General features: G+C 44.5%; 1 protein-coding gene across 6 annotated transcripts in view; it reads right to left on the reverse strand.

Moving 5' to 3' along the window:
- Positions 1 to 15994, reverse strand: part of LOC137424664 (uncharacterized) — a 140223-nt gene that overhangs the window by 95151 nt on the left and 29078 nt on the right. The window lies entirely within an intron of this gene.

Here is a 15994-nt window from a genome sequence, read left to right on the forward strand (position 1 = left end):
CATACCTCCGCCAGGTGAACAGTTTACGTTTTGTATCCCACGACGAGGAGAAAATCACGATACAAAAATTAAATAAAATCAAAATCATCCGTCCACAACTTTTTGAGATATCCTACTATATTTATAAGTATATTATATATTTTTATAAGTATATGAGGAAGTATACTTTTATAAGTATACTGTATTATACAAAGCACCCACAGCCCCACAACAAAGAAACTAGGATCCCTGGCTTCGATGAATGCACAGCAAACAAATGTATTAGTCACAAGCATTTACTAGAAGGAAACAAATTTTGTAGTTCTAGCACTGGACAAAAATTCCCCATCACCTCCTATATGAACTGCAAATCTACATGGGTCATATACCTAATCACTTGCCAAAAGTGCACCAAACAATATGTTGGAAAAACTGAGAATACACTCTACACACGATTTAATAACACCCGGTCAGAAATCAATAACTTCCACACCAGTCAGGGCAAATCTCTACCTTACACGATACACTTTCATCAACCGGATCACTCTATAAATGACATTCAAAACTCTGCCATTGAATCAATCACAAATCGATCACACACCACGATTCTGAAACGTGAGTCCTTTTGGACACATAAACTTCGGACAAAAATCCCTCATGGCATAAATTTTGATGACTAAAGAATGTTCCTACATCAACCCAATCAAATCATTAACCGTAACCCATTCATTCATTCATTCACTCATTCATTCATTCTACCTTTCTATATCATTTATATAAATAAATATATAAATATATTATATGAATATAAATGGTATATGAATATATGTTTGTGTGTTTATGTATGTATGTATCTCTATATTTGTATATGCACGTGCACCAACTGTAACGCGAACGGTAACTGTAAGCTGCGCTTCACTTCTGCTGAACTTGGGGACGGTGAGTGAGCTTTAACGTGGCTCTTCCTTTTGTATGCATTTTCTACACACATCACACATCTTACACACATATCACTATACATACTTGTCTGATATACATGCCTGTTGTTTCTGTAGACTAAGAAGAAGACCTTTGTTGGTCGAAAGCTTGTTGAAAATTAAAGATCGACCGTCCTGAAGCTACGTCCGCATCTGATTTAATCTCCCGATTATTTATTTAATGCAAATGAGACGCCCTGCTCGTACTGTGGAGTTTCTACTATTTCTCATATATATATATATATATATATATATATATATATATATATAGAGAGAGAGAGAGAGAGAGAGAGAGAGAGAGAGAGAGAAAGAGAGAGAGAGAGAGAGAGAGAGAGAGAGAGAGAGAGAGAGAGAGAGAGAGAGAGAGAGAGAGAGAGAGATGCTACATATATATTTGAGATATCCTCCTATTGGCCCTATCTCCCAATGGTGAAGATTCACTTAAACAATTATACTAGCCGGATAGGGATCTTCACCAAAATTGAATCGATTCTTCCTTGTAACACACACAACCTGTCCAACAAGTTTCGTCCAAATCCATGCATAACTTTTTGAGATATCCTGCTATATGTTAGTTTTAGCCCTATCACTCAATGGTGAAGAATCACTTAAAATTTAAAAAAACTCTCATATCCGAATCCATATTCAGATCTTCACCAAAATCGAATCGATTAGTCCTCGTCACACACCCAACCGGTCCACCAAGTTTCGTCCAAATCTGTCCACAACTATTTGAGATATCCTGCTATATATAATTTTTGGCCATATCACTCAATGGTGAAGAATCACTTAGAAATTAAATAAATCTCATATGCGAATCCATATTCAGATCTTCACCAAAATCGAATCGATTAGTCCTTGCCACACACCCAACCGGTCGACCAAGTGTCATCCAAATCCGTCCACAACTTTTTGAGATATCCTGCTATGTATCGTTTTTGGCCCTATCTCCCAATGGTGAAGAATCACTTTTAAAATTCTAGTAACCGGATCCGAAGCCGGATCTTCACCAAAATCTAATCATTTCGTCCTGGTCACATATGCTACCTCTCTGCCAAATTTCGTCCGAATCCGTCCACAACTTTGAGATATTTTGTTCACAAACCAACAAACAAACAAGAAGATGTCATGCGGAGCACGATACTTGCAAAATCTACCCCACGCCCCCCCCCCCCCCCACCCCCCACAAAGAAAAAAAATCCATTGACACAGCAAATTGTCCATTTCATCAAGATTAAAATTGACAATCTTAATGAAAGCTCGGGTCAATAGGAAGAAAAGTGACGATTTTTCAGATGAAAAATGATTTTGGAAGGTTGACCTTGAGTTGACCTTTTGACCTCAAAAATAGTTAGGTTCCCTATTTAGTGACTCAATGTGCAAATGCTGTTCAAATTTCAAGTCAATTAGATGAAAATTGAGGATTTTAGAAATTTGGCCGATGTTGACATTTTGGCGTATGTTGACCTCAATAATACTTGGTGGTTGATTTAAGTAAGCTGACATGAAAATTCTCTTCAAATTTCAAGTCAATTGTATGAAAATTTAGGATTTTAGAAATTTGGCCTATGTTGACCTTTTGGCCGATGTTGACCTCAAGAATACTTGGTGGTTGAATTCAGTGACAAGATATGCAAGTCCTCTTCAAATTTCAAGTCAATTGGATGAAAATTGAGGATTTTAGAAATTTGGCAAAGTTGGTGACCTTTGGCCTATGTTGACCTTTTGACCCCAAAAACAATAGGCTTCTTGCTTTTGACCAACTCTACCATTTGGTGAGGTGTTGTGAAGATCGGTTGAAAATTGTGACCTGTAGGCCGTGTGACAAACAAACAAGAAGACGTCATACGGAGCACGATACTTGCAAAATACGCCCCCCTAACCCGCCCCAAAGTTTTCCATTAATACAGCAAATTGTCCATTTCATGAAGATTAAAAATTGCGATATTGATCAAAGTTCAGGTCAACAGGATGAAAAGTGACGATTTTTCAGATGAAAAATGATGATTTTAGAAGTTTGACCTTGAGTTGACCTTTGACCTTTTGACCTCAAAATATAGTTGGTTTCCCAATTCTGTGACACAATGTGCAAATGCTGTTTAATTTTCAAGTCAATCGGATGTAAATTGAGGATTTTAAAAACTTGGCCTATGTTGACCTTTTGGCCGATGTTGACCTCAAAAATAGTTGGTGGTTGAATTCAGTGACCATATATGTAAATCCTCTTAGAAGTTCAAGTCAATCAAATGAAAATTTGTGATTTTAGAAATTTGGCCTATGTTGACCTTTTGGCCTTTGTTTACCTAAAATATTGTTGCAGATTTGTAATTGTTGTAAATATCACCCTCTGTAAGTATAATGAATTCTTGTAAATATCTCCGTTTTGTGTGTAAAGGTCAAAGGTCGTCCTCTTAGTTAGTCCATATACATGCACGTAGCAAATCATATACCCTTCTAAATAGTTATTTCTTTATTATGTGTATTAGTTTAAGGTTGTGTTTCCCATTATTTGACTCTGCATTGCACCGAATTCAAATAAGATAGATTTCCCCATTTTCAATTCCCCATTTGTCTGCAATTGCCAACTGCATTCACCCTCCATTGAACACGCGGTCGGCTCGGAGAAGAAAGGCATGGCACCCACCTCATCATGAAGGGTGGAGCCCCGAACGACCAACCATGGCTCAGGGGTATGGCTTGAGAGGATGTGGCCTATATAACCCGTTGCCGGGAGCCCCCACCTCAGATGAGTGAGGGAGCCCCATGAGCAGTTCTGAAGTGAGAGTTCTGTGGAGGGAGGTGCTTGAAGGTTCATGAGAGTTGGACAGAGAAGGTACAAGGTCGGTGAGGAGGCACGAACGAGAGGCGTGATCCAGCAAGACTGAAAGAGAGAGACGTGAGGGGGTGCCTGTATTGCGGCAATAGGCCGAGACCCTCTAGGCCCTATTGCCGGTCGGTGAGACGCAAAGCGGAGCTGTGTTTGCCGGGTTTTCGCCTCAACCCCAAAGCGTGGATCGGAGCGCGCGCTTGGAGCCGGACCTCGACGCCACCATCTAACTGGACCCTCCTCTGCCGTCCCAAACCATTCCTGCCATTCCATCCTTTTGTGTACGTGAGTTTGTTTTGTGTGTCTTGTCCCTGGGTATAAGTAAGCTTGTATAAGTTAATATTGCACTGTGTCCTGGTCCTTCCATCCCTCTGTAAATTATTTTCGTATCTTTCCTTCTCCTTGGTTCTTTTTGATTGTGTGCATAATAGTAGTAATAAATCCTGTTATTTCCTACCTTCGTTCTTCTTCTTCATGCTCGTCCGGTCGCCCTTGTCTTTTCCCAATTGAATACCTGTGGCGCGATTTGGCCAACGTTTCGGAATCGGGTGAGTGAATGTTAATGACTCGAACTACGGGTTGCTAAAACCGCTCGGCAACTAGACCATCTAAAACCGAGGTTCGAGCGGGAGTCCCTCCCCTGCTTCACGGTCAGGAGTGGCACTCAGGTCCTTGGGACTTTTTGTAGACCAAATACCATGGCTGCTCCCGACCGGAAGGAGCGTTGGGACCCCCAGGACTCACGTCGGTCAGTCGCGGACAAGGGGATTAATCCCCCGTCTTAAGGGGAAAAAGGCCGACGTAGAGATCCGTAACAAATTGGTGTCAGGAGTGGGATTCGAGGCCCGAACCAAATTTTTTAACATCTAAAAAAAAATAAAAAAAATTTGGCCAAAATTTGGAGAGGCCAAAATTTAGTTTTAACATCCAAATTTGAAATCGCGCCATAGATGATCAAGGCGACCGGATGCCGGTGGGGGAATTAGAAGAGGGGTTAGAAGCGACCCAGGACCCCAGGGAAATGTATATGGAGGAGAGGGAGGAGGAGAGCAATGAAGATGTGGTTGCGGGGGTATCAGGTGCACAAGATGGTGGCGCCCTCGCGCACGTGGTTGTAGAGGCACAAAATGGCGGCTCGCACGTGGTTGCGGCAGCTGAGCCCGCGCCACCAATGAATTTGGACCTGTTTATGAAGCAGATGATAGCCTTTATGGTAAAGACAGACGATAATTTCAGGGGAATGGGGCAGCGATTGGGGGGGCAAATTGGAGCAATGGGGGTCCAAATGGGGGCAATGAGGGACGAAGCAAGGGGTACTAGTGCCCAAATTGGGAAGTTAGACAGCAAATTTGAGGGTTTAGAAAACCAAATCGGGGAATTGAGAAATGATATGGGAAACCAAATCGGGGGGCTCGAAGGTAAATTGGGGGGCCAACTAGAGGACATGGGTAATCAAATTTGGGAAATGAAGGAGGGGTTAACGGGGTTGGAAAATAGAATGGCTGCCCAGGAGAACCAGATGGAGGGGGTGAAGAATGGGTTAGGGGGGTTAGAACACATCATGGAAGGCAAATTGAGGGAAATAGGGGAGCAATCCGCCCGGGAAATTAAACAGATGGGAGATCAGATAGAGGGGGTGAAAATCGGGTTAGAAACCAAATTGGATGCCCAGAGGAATGATTTGGAACAGATGAGGGCAGCATCTACCAAGGAGATGGGAGAAATGGGGGAGGAGATCAGACGAGGTGTGGGCGAGGAGGTCGCGGGGGTACGCGAGGAGGTAAAGCGAGGTGAGGAGCGTATGGAGAAAGAGGTGAGAAATAGGACGGTTAGGTTACAGGGGGGCATAGAGGATCTGACGAGGGGAGTAAAACAGCTGACGGTGGGACAGAAGGAATTAGTGGAGAAAGTGGAGAAGAACACTGCGATAATCGGGGGGTGAAAGGCGATGCAGAAATAATAAAAAAAGGAACTGGTAGCGACGAAGAGGGAATGTCAGATGGTACATGAGGGGTTGACAAAGAGGTTGGACGAGGTGACAGAGGCAATGGAGACGAAAGAACGGGAGGTGAGGCGGCACATAAAAACGATCAAGGTGGCCTTAGAGGACGAAATTGAGGGGGCGCACCGGGAAATGAAAGAGGTGAAGCAAAAGTTAGAGGATGTGGAAGAGGGGTGAGTGAAATTAAGAAGAGACGGAGGGAAACTAAGAGGGAGATAAAGGAGGAGGTGATGGAATTGGTGCAAGGTCTGTGCTCAAATCGTGATGATGTGCTTACTGACCAAATAAAGAGTTTGCAGGTGGCGGAGGAGCGACGACGAGGTGCCGAGGTGAGTGGCGATATACTCGGAAATGTATATGGTGTGAGGGGAGATTCAGTCGGTTTGGGTGTTGGTGTAGACCCGGGTGTTCGTGAGAGGCCGCTGGTAAGGTGTGTGACAGGTACAGAGTGTGAAGGAGGGGGTGTGCGAGGAAAAGTGCGCGCCGAGGAGTGAGTGTGCTGTCGAGAGTGAGTTGGTCGTGGCGCAGGTGCGGGGGGGGGGCACATGGAAGCGCGTGATGGGGAGTGTTACAGGGGATGTAACGAAAGAGTGCACACCTGTGGTGAGTGTTACGGAGGACGTAACGGGAGAGTGTGCACAAGAGGATGCACGAGAAAGGGGTGTAACGGACGGGTGCATGATTACAGAGTGCGCTGTCGAGAGTAAGGGTGAATGCGCGACCGAGTGTGGTGGTGAGAGTAGTGAGAGTGACATGGAGCAAGAGTTGGTTGTGGCAGGTGAGAGAGAATGTACACCTGGAATGGAAGGATGCACACCTTGAATGGTCGAGCGTGTGTGGGAATGCACACTTGAGTTGGTCGTGAGACACGTGATTGGGTGTGCAGGTGAGTGCACCCCCGTGGTTGTCACAGAGGATGTGACCGAGGAGTGGGCACGAGGAGGTGTGTTGGTGAGGTGTACGACCGACGAGTGTGTGCCAAGGTGTGCGGTGGTCAGGTGTGTGACGAAGTCTATGAGTGTACCTGGGGGGGGTGTGTAAGAGAAGGTGCAATGACCGAGAGTATGGAGGCAGCTGGATGTGTGAGCAAAAACGGAACGCGGGGTGTGAGCATGCAAGTGAAGCATCGACGTTAAACGGAGCAGCGGTTAGATCGACTTTTAGCCGAAGCGAGCCCTCGGTTCGTGCCGGGCTTTGTGTGCAGCGGGAACCAGCGGGGATCGTAACCACGGCGGTTTCGATAGAACCGCCGTGCGGGATCCACGCCGGGCCTCGCTCCGAACGGTCGCATCTGTGCTCCGCTAGGCGGAGCGGGCGGCCCGGTCGGAAGGGTCGTCACGGCGACCCCTTGTGGTTGACGCGTTCCGGCAGGGCGAGATCGGGCCATCGGACGGCTCCGTGCCGAGATGGTGCGTGGAATCTCGGCCCGAGTAAACCTCCTTCCCTGCACCGAATGCCGGACGTACCCAACCGCCGGCAACGAACCACCCGCATGCATTGCTCAGCTTTGCAAAGCCAAGCTTTGCGAAGGTAACGACGCACCGAGGCTCAAGTTGAAGGACATTTGGTAGGGATAGGGAATTTGTGATTGGAAAATTTTTGATTGGTCGGAATTGGATGAGCCAAATTTATAGTGGAAGATGCCCAATGTGGTGGGATGGCAACTCTGCCATCCCTCCCACAAACGGGGCACATGAGCAATAGCTATGGGGTTTATGGCAGTGTAAGCTCGCCGAGGGAGGGTTTGGATAATGTATAGGGATCTAGAGAAGATTGACCATAGGTAACTCGAGATTTAAGTCACGACATTATACAGGTAGTGGGGACATAGAGATTAGTTTGGTTGTTAATGACGTGGTATGTGCTTAGTTTAAAGGGAAGACGGGGAGCACCAAGTTAGCAGGGAACCAGGTAGATCAGATGATGCCGTGTGTTTGAGAATTGAAAGTGTATTCGGAAGTGTATTGTGAAAAGAGTGAGGTGATTGTGGATTGTATTGAGCGTGGAAGTGTATGGAGCAGTGTATGAGTGAGTAATAGTGATTGAGTGTTGTGTTGAGCAAATGAGCCTGGGGGGAAGGAGGGTGCAGGAAGCACCAGTAGGAGTGATTGCACAGGTGTGCCAATACAGGTGAGCATAGAGCATGGAATGGATGGTATGGAGTGAGTATGGTGGAAACTGTGGAGTGGAGTGGATGGTGCGAAGGTGTGTATGGGGAGGATGGACCCCATCACGAATACCCGGGGAGGGTAGTTTAAGAGTTAGGTAGAGGGAGTAGGTAAATTGTGGTTGGATATTGGCATCTGTGGTGCGTGGTGGAAGAATGGTGTTTGGATGGGTGCATTAGTGACGTGGAAATGGCTGGGCGTGTGGCCTGTTAGTGTGTGTAGTTGAATGGGCACTCCGCCACTGTTAGGATGTCGGCCAGGTGAGGCCGCAGGTGGGCTCTGGGGGCCGTTAGAGTTGTGGATGGGGCCCGAGGATCCGGAGGACGGACCCGGGTAGCCCAGTGCCAGAGAGGGCACCAAGTGGGGAGAGCGCCAGAGGGCCTTCCACAGGTAGATAGGTTCGGGTAAGGAGCAGGTAAGCTCGGAGGCAACTGCAGTGGTGGAGGTGTGCAGGTGGATAGACCTTCTGGGAGAGCCACACGACCCAGTCCTGAAATTGTGCAAATGCACAGGGAGTTGAATCGGGGGAGTGAGACCCCAAATTGATGAAGCACCACAGTTTGGTCAAATGGGAATTTGGTTCTTAAAACCGCATAGAGTAAGATTGCCAATGGATTGGCAGGGAAAGACCCCGGGTCATGTAAAGTGTGTTAATGTCATTTAAGAGGATAGTTAGGATTGAAATCTCCTTGCACCATCCACATCCACTCACCTGAGGTGACAGAACGCCACACCATGCCATGTTATTGATTTTTCTGTGCAAATGTTTGGATTGTGAGACGCATCATGACGTGGGTGTGACATTGTGCTGATGTTCAATCTCTCCCTCCTTATAAGGATTGATGATGAATTGGTGATGGCAAATTTTGGATTAGTGGGATTGTGACGAATTTGGTATCGGGGAAATATGGGGAAGACGTGACGGTAGAGACGAATTGTAAATTTTTGTACACACGGAGATAAGGGGCGAGTGTTACATATTTATGTGAATGTATGTGAATTACTATTCAGGTCTTTGCTTATCAATGTGTAGTCGATTAAAGGTTGTTGTGATTAAAGGGTCAGGAGCCCTTCTGGGAAAAAGGAGACCGGAAACGGAAGAAGAAAAGACACGAGGTCCTGGAGAAGCGACGATTCTTCTTCTTCCTCGCCGAGCTCGGAGGCAAGCGGTATCGATTGAGCAACGTAAGAGAATCGGCGTTTCAAAGCCCGTCTGGCGAGAGGAGTTACCGGGACGTGTAACTACCCTTTGACACGTCAAGTCACTGTGGGTTCGTGCACGGAACCAAGCAGCTGGCACAGTTCGCCTCGCCGTCTACAAGGCCGCGTACGGGTCGCACCTTGGGCCGCGCGCGCTGGGCAAGCCGCGTGTTGCTTTGCCTGCTTTACATTACCCGCTTTGCTTGGCCAGGAGGTGCGTGCTGCAGCCGTTGTTCCCGGTACGGGACGTGCCCGGTGAAAGCACGTCAGGAAGGGTCCGTTCAACCGCCCACGTGCGGAGATCGAACTACAGGAGTACGGAGACATTGTGAGAGACATTGACCATGGAGGGAGTCGGGAGTGGGGCTCACGTGAGGAATGTATAAGATGGCCATCTTAGAGTTAATGTAGATGAGTTTACATCTTTGTACTATTGAGTGCTGATTGTTGATGGTTGATTGCTCGGGGAATATATCATTGATTATTCCGGATCCTTGGTGTGGGGTTTTTTCTTGGTTGGAATTCATATTGATTGCGTTACGAAAGCGCATACATAATAAATCTTTCTGGCGGAGTTCCTCTCACGGTCCGGGGGTCACCGAGACCAGGTAGTCACCGGGAGGACCACGTAACAGCGAGGGTAGAACAGGTAACAGGGGGGGTGACGTACGGTAGGGACGAGCTTTTCTCCGCTCAGTCTCCAGACGCACCTCACCTTGCATTGCCTTTATTGATGTGTACCCTTGTGACCTTACCCCTCACTCACCTGTCTTCTCTGTCTTCCTTCCCCGACCCATGGATCGTGCTCTCTGGGCACCGAGGGGAGCGTGCGTGAGTCCGCCATTGTGTGCCCGAACCCCCGCAACCAGCTGCTTGCATCGATGCACCACTTATGGGCCACATGTCTGAATGATTTGGCCAACGTTTCAGAATCGGGTTAGTGAATGTTGATGACTCGAACTTCGGGTTGCTAAAACCGCTCGGCAACTAGACCATCTAAAACCGGGGTTCGCGTGGGAGTCCCTCCCCTGCTTCGCGGTCAGGAGTGGCACTCAGGTCTTTGGGACTTTTTGTAGACCAAATACCATGGCTGCTCCCGACCGGAAGGAGCGTTGGGACCCCCAGGACTCACGTCGGTCAGTCGCGGACAAGGGGATTAATCCCCCGTCTTAAGGGGAAACAGGCCGACGTAGAGATCCATAAAAATACAATATGTGGTTGAATTCAGTGACTAGATATGCAAGTCCTCTTCAAATTTCAAGTCAATCGGATGAAAATTGAGGATTTTAGAAATGTGGCCTATGTTGACCTTTTGGCCTGTGTTTACCTCAAATATACTTGGTGGTTGAATTCAGTGACCAGATATGCAAGTCCTCTTCAAATTTCAAGTCAATTGGATGAAAATTGAGGATTTTAGAAATGTGGCCTATGTTGACCTTTTAGCCTGTGTTTACCTCAAATATACTTGGTGGTTGAATTCAGTGACCAGATATGCAAGTCCTCTTCAAATTTCAAGTCAATCGGATGAAAATTGAGGATTTCAGCAATTTGGCCTACGATGACCTTTTGGCCGATGTTGACCTCAAATATACTAAGTGGTTGAATTCAGTGACCAGATATGCAAGTCCTCTTCAAATTTCAAGTCAATCGGATGAAAATGGAGGATTTTAGCAATTTGGCCTATGTTGACCTTTTGGCCGAAGTTGCCCTCAAAAATACTTGGTGGTTGAATTCAGTGACCAGATATACAAGACCTCTTCAAATTTCAGGTCAATCGGATGAAAATTGAGGATTTTAGAAATTTAGCAAAGTTGGTGACCTTCGGCCTGTTGACCTTTTGACCCCAAAAACAATAGGCTTCTTGCTTTTGACCAACTCTACCATTTGGTGAAGTTTCGTGAAGATCGGTTGAAAATTGTGACCTGTATGCTGGTGACAAACAGACAGACAAACAGACAGAACCACAAACACAACCAACCAATATACTTGAAAAATCTTCGATTTTGCAAGTAACAAATGAAAAATCCGTCAGAGACCGAGGACTTGCCAGAATGTACTTTTTTTTTAAATCGGCCATTTTGGTTCAAAATGGTGGGAAATCTATACATGTATATACGCTAAGCAATGGAAGGTAACCGAGTATGTGTATGCATATCTCTTGTCCTTTCAGAGTTATAGTGGTTTGAAATATATTTTCAATGAAAACTTGGCCCCCTGACCTTTGACCCCAAAAAATAATTAAAACTAAGCATTTTTGACTATTGTATGCCACGTTATTTTTCGGGAATTGAATAATGAACATTTTGGTGTTGGTTAGAAGGGAATCGGATAATGTTTGACAGAGTTATTAGTAAAAAACAAACAATTTTTGACCTCGAGTTTGAGCTTTCAAGGTCACTCAAGGTCAAAGGTCATGGTGCCAAATGAAATGTCGTATGTGACTTCCTATATGTCAGTAACAGTAAGTGTATGCATATCTCTTGTACTTTTAGAGTTGCAGTGGTTTGAAATATATTTTAAATGAAAACTCGACCCCCCTGATTTCACGTTTGAGTGACCTTGAGCTTGACTTTGGGCCTAGAGAGTTAAAAATTGGGCACAGTCTATTCCAGGGCAAGGCAAATATGTGTGTAAAGTATGGCGATGACCTCTGTGCAACGATGTAGACGTAGTACTGTGCACAAACAAACAGACAGATGAAAAATCGGTCAGAGACCAAGGACTTGCCGGAATGTACTTTTTTTTTTTTTTTTAATCGGCCATTTTGGATCATTTGATTTCTAAACAAATTTATTCCTAGATTATGCTCAAGAAATTTCATCTTGATCGGATGAAGTTTTGTACTTGTCGAATTATGACGTCATAATGGAGGCACCTATGACATCATCATTAGCATATTTTATTCCCCATGGAGTGTTCTTTACATTGAGCCGTGTCTCAAATTTTTTCTATTCAGCACTTTCGGAGATATAGAGGTGCAAAGTTTTTCGGTTTTTCAAAGATGGCGGCCGAACCACGTGACCGATGACGTCATCTTTTTTTTTTTTTCTCCACCAGTTTATGCCGACATGGCACTCAAGAATTATTGCATCTTGATTGGATGAAGTTTTGTACTCGTCGAATTATCAAATTATGACGTCATAATGGAGGCCTTGGGCCGAGAGAGTTAAAATTGGGCACAGTCTATTCCAGGGCAAGACAAATATGTGTGTAAAGTTTGGCGATTCTATGTGCAACGACATAGACGTAGTGCTGCACACAAACAGACAGACAAACAGACAGACAGACAGACAAACAGACAGACAAACAGACAGACAAACAGACAAACCAACTGTTCAACATACTTGCCCGAATCTTTTCCGACAAGTAACAAACCAACCGATCAACATACTTGCCGGAATCTTTTCCGGCAAGTAACAAACAGACAAACAGACAGACAGATAGACAAACCAACCAACCAACATACTTGCCGGAATCTATTCCGGCAAGTAACAAATGGACAAACGGACAGACAGACAGGGGTGAAAACATAACCTCCATCCACCTTTGGTGGCGGAGGTAAATATGTGATGAAGGCTTCAAACCAAATGTAAACCAAGTTCAACTCTGTGCTGGCATCATGTGATAATATAATTATGACTATTCCCGTATAACATCATAACTGTGCTTGCAGTTTGACGGATTAGATGGCATCAAGGTATCTTGATGTCAATCTGCACAGTATGATGGTACGCTTTGATATGAATTACCAGAGGCAAATTTTGAGATGAAAAAGACACTGCATTTCCTTGTTTGGCTTAGAGTAGTGAAAATCGAGTGTGCTAATAGCATAATGGGCGTGGGAACTGAAAAAAAAAATCCCAATCGTCTATTATTTGTTTCAATCGAATCGTGTCATATTGCACACAGCAATCGGTGCAGGCCACAATCAACTTCCTTCAATACAAACTTAATGATTCTTTTATGACTTCATAGTTGCTGAAAAACAGGAAGTACCACAATAATATTGTAAATAACTTCAAAAAACAATTTTCCATAAAACTTCATCGATGTAAGCCAGAGACCCTAGCATTTCATTACCTCCGCCACCAAAAGTGGTGGACGTTATGTTTTCATCCCTGTCTGTCTGTTTGTCCGTTTGTGAACAAGATATCTCAACAATTTATGGACGGATTCGGACGAAATTTGGCAGAGATGTAGTGTATGTGACAAGGCCGAAATGATTCGATTTTGATGAAGATCCGGATTCGGATCCGGCTACTAGAATTTTTACGTGATTCTGCACCATTGGGCGATAGGGCCAAAAACTAAACATAGCAGGATATCTCAAAAAGTTATGGACGGATTTGGACGAAACTTGTTGGACAGGTCGTGTGTGTGACAAGGAAGAATCGATTCAATTTTGGTGAAGATCTGAATATGGATTCGGATATGAGAATTATATAATTTTAAAGTGATTATTCACCATTGGGAGATCAGGCCAAAAACGATACATAGCAGGATATCTCAAAAAGTTATGGACGGATTTGGACGAAATTTGTTGGCCAGGTCGTGTGTGTGACAAGGAAGAATCGATTCAATTTTGGTGAAGATCTGAATATGGATTCGGATATGAGAATTATATAATTTTAAAGTGATTATTCACCATTGGGAGATCAAGCCAAAAACGATACATAGCAGGATATCTCAAAAGGTTATGGACGGGTTTGGACGAAATTTGTTGGACAGGTCGTGTGTGTGACAAGGAAGAATCGATTCAATTTTGGAGAGGATTCGGATCCGGATCCAGCGAGTAGAATTATTTAAGTGATTCTTCACCAGTGAGTGATTGGGCTAAAACCGACATATACCAGGATATCACAGAAAGTTGTGGACTGATTCGGCCGAAGCTTGGTGGACAGGTTGTGTGTATGCAAAGGTGGGCGGTCCGCTTCGAAAGTCCGCTTATCCGCTTATCCACTGCAGCGGACTAACGTTTTCGAAGCGGATAAGCGAATCAGAACAACCCCCGGAAACCGAAGCGGATAAGCGTAAGCGGTCTACCGAAAAATTAAAGCGCATCGCGATTCGCCAAATCAGCTGTTAGCCTGAGCCGTTACTCTAGAATTGTGAATATTTATTTAAGTGAATAATAAGTGAAAACTGAATATTTTATTGGACGCTAGAGCGGCAATAACGTCAAGATGGAGAGATTTCTGACTCTCCAGCCCAGCGGCAGTGCCAGGGACAGGCACACGAGCGACGCAAACCAGCAGTCCCAGCACAACGACCTCAAGGCGGCCCTCGACGGCGGCAGCAGACGCAGCCGCCACAAGTCCTTCCAGGACATGGCCGGCGCCAGGTCTGTTGACTAGTAGACTCTCTTGTCAAAGAAAGGACGGGCAAATTGATTTTTCTTTAATGTAACTTGCATATATTAAAATTATACTGTAGAGTAGAGTAGAGTCGAGTGGAAAACTTTATTTCAATAAATTTTATTTAAATAAAAATGTATATTTTTGATCTTAAAAGCTTTGTTTGTCTTTGTAGTAGTTAGAAATGGCTAATTAGGCTTAAAAAGCATTAAATTCCCTTTAGAAACGTCAAAAATCGCTTTAAAAACGTCGAAGCGCTTTAAAAAAATCGAATCGAAGCGGATAAGCGGATAAGCGGTAAGCGGACTAAGATTTTCGGCCGCTGAAGCGGATAAGCGAATCGGACTACACGGGCTGGCGGAGCGGATAAGCAGTAAGCGGACTTAAATTTTCCGAATCGCGCCCACCTTTATGTGTATGACAAGGAAGAGTTGATTCGATTTTGGTGAAGATCCAGAACCGGATCCAGCTAGTTTAATTTTTTAAGTGATTCTTCACCATTGGTTGACAGGGCCAAAAACGATACATAGCAGGATATCTCAAAAAGTTGTGGACGGATGATTTTGCTTAAATGTGATTCTGTATTGTGATTTTCTGGTCTACTCTGGGATACAAAACATAAACTGTTCACCTGGCGGAGGTATGTTCTCTACTGAGTGCCGTTATAGTTACCCTCGCCAGAGGAGAGGGCATTAGCATTTGAGTCCCGTTTGTTTGTTTGTTCGTCCACACAGAATAAATTTGATTTTCTCTGCAATCGCTGGTCTGATTGACAGGAAATTTTCACTATAGGCGCAACTCCACCTGTATAATTTTTTATAATTATGACGTCATAGGTCACGTGGTTCGGCCGCCATCTTGGAAAAAACCGAAAAAACTTTGCACCTCTATTTCTCCGAAAGCGCTGAATAGAAAAAATTTGAGACATGGCTCATTGTAAATAACTCTCCATGGGGAATAAAATATGTTAATGATCATGTCATAGGTGCCATTATGACGTCATAATTCGACAAGTACAAAACTTCATCCGATCAAGATGAAATTTCTTGACCATAATCTATGAATAAATTGGTTTAGGAAAAAAACAATGATGACGTCATTAGTCACGTGGTTCGGCTGCCATATTTGTTTCAACACAAAAGCCCTTAAAAACCACTGAAAATACATCCTGGCAAGGGTTTGCAATCTCTGCTCTTTCCTGTTTTTTCTGTTTCTCATCTTGCGTCTTTTCATTGGTGGATGTCCACTCATTGGTGGATGCTCTGCTCACTTTTGGCAAGGAATTTTTCAAAAATGAGTCAGTACCAACGATAAACACATTTTACAAACTTAATCGTGCTGCCATTGAATATCGCTTTCTATTTCCACCATGTAAACATCCGGGCCAAAGCAATGCGTAATGAGGAGGCAGATGCAGAATTTATTGTAGCTTTTGGAACATCTCCAATTAGAAAGTAGTATTTGGCACAAATGCCTCAACGGATATG

Source organism: Myxine glutinosa, chromosome 4 (genome assembly GCF_964187855.1).
Source record: "Myxine glutinosa chromosome 4, kmMyxGlut1.1, whole genome shotgun sequence".
Taxonomy (NCBI): Eukaryota; Metazoa; Chordata; class Myxini; order Myxiniformes; family Myxinidae; genus Myxine; species Myxine glutinosa.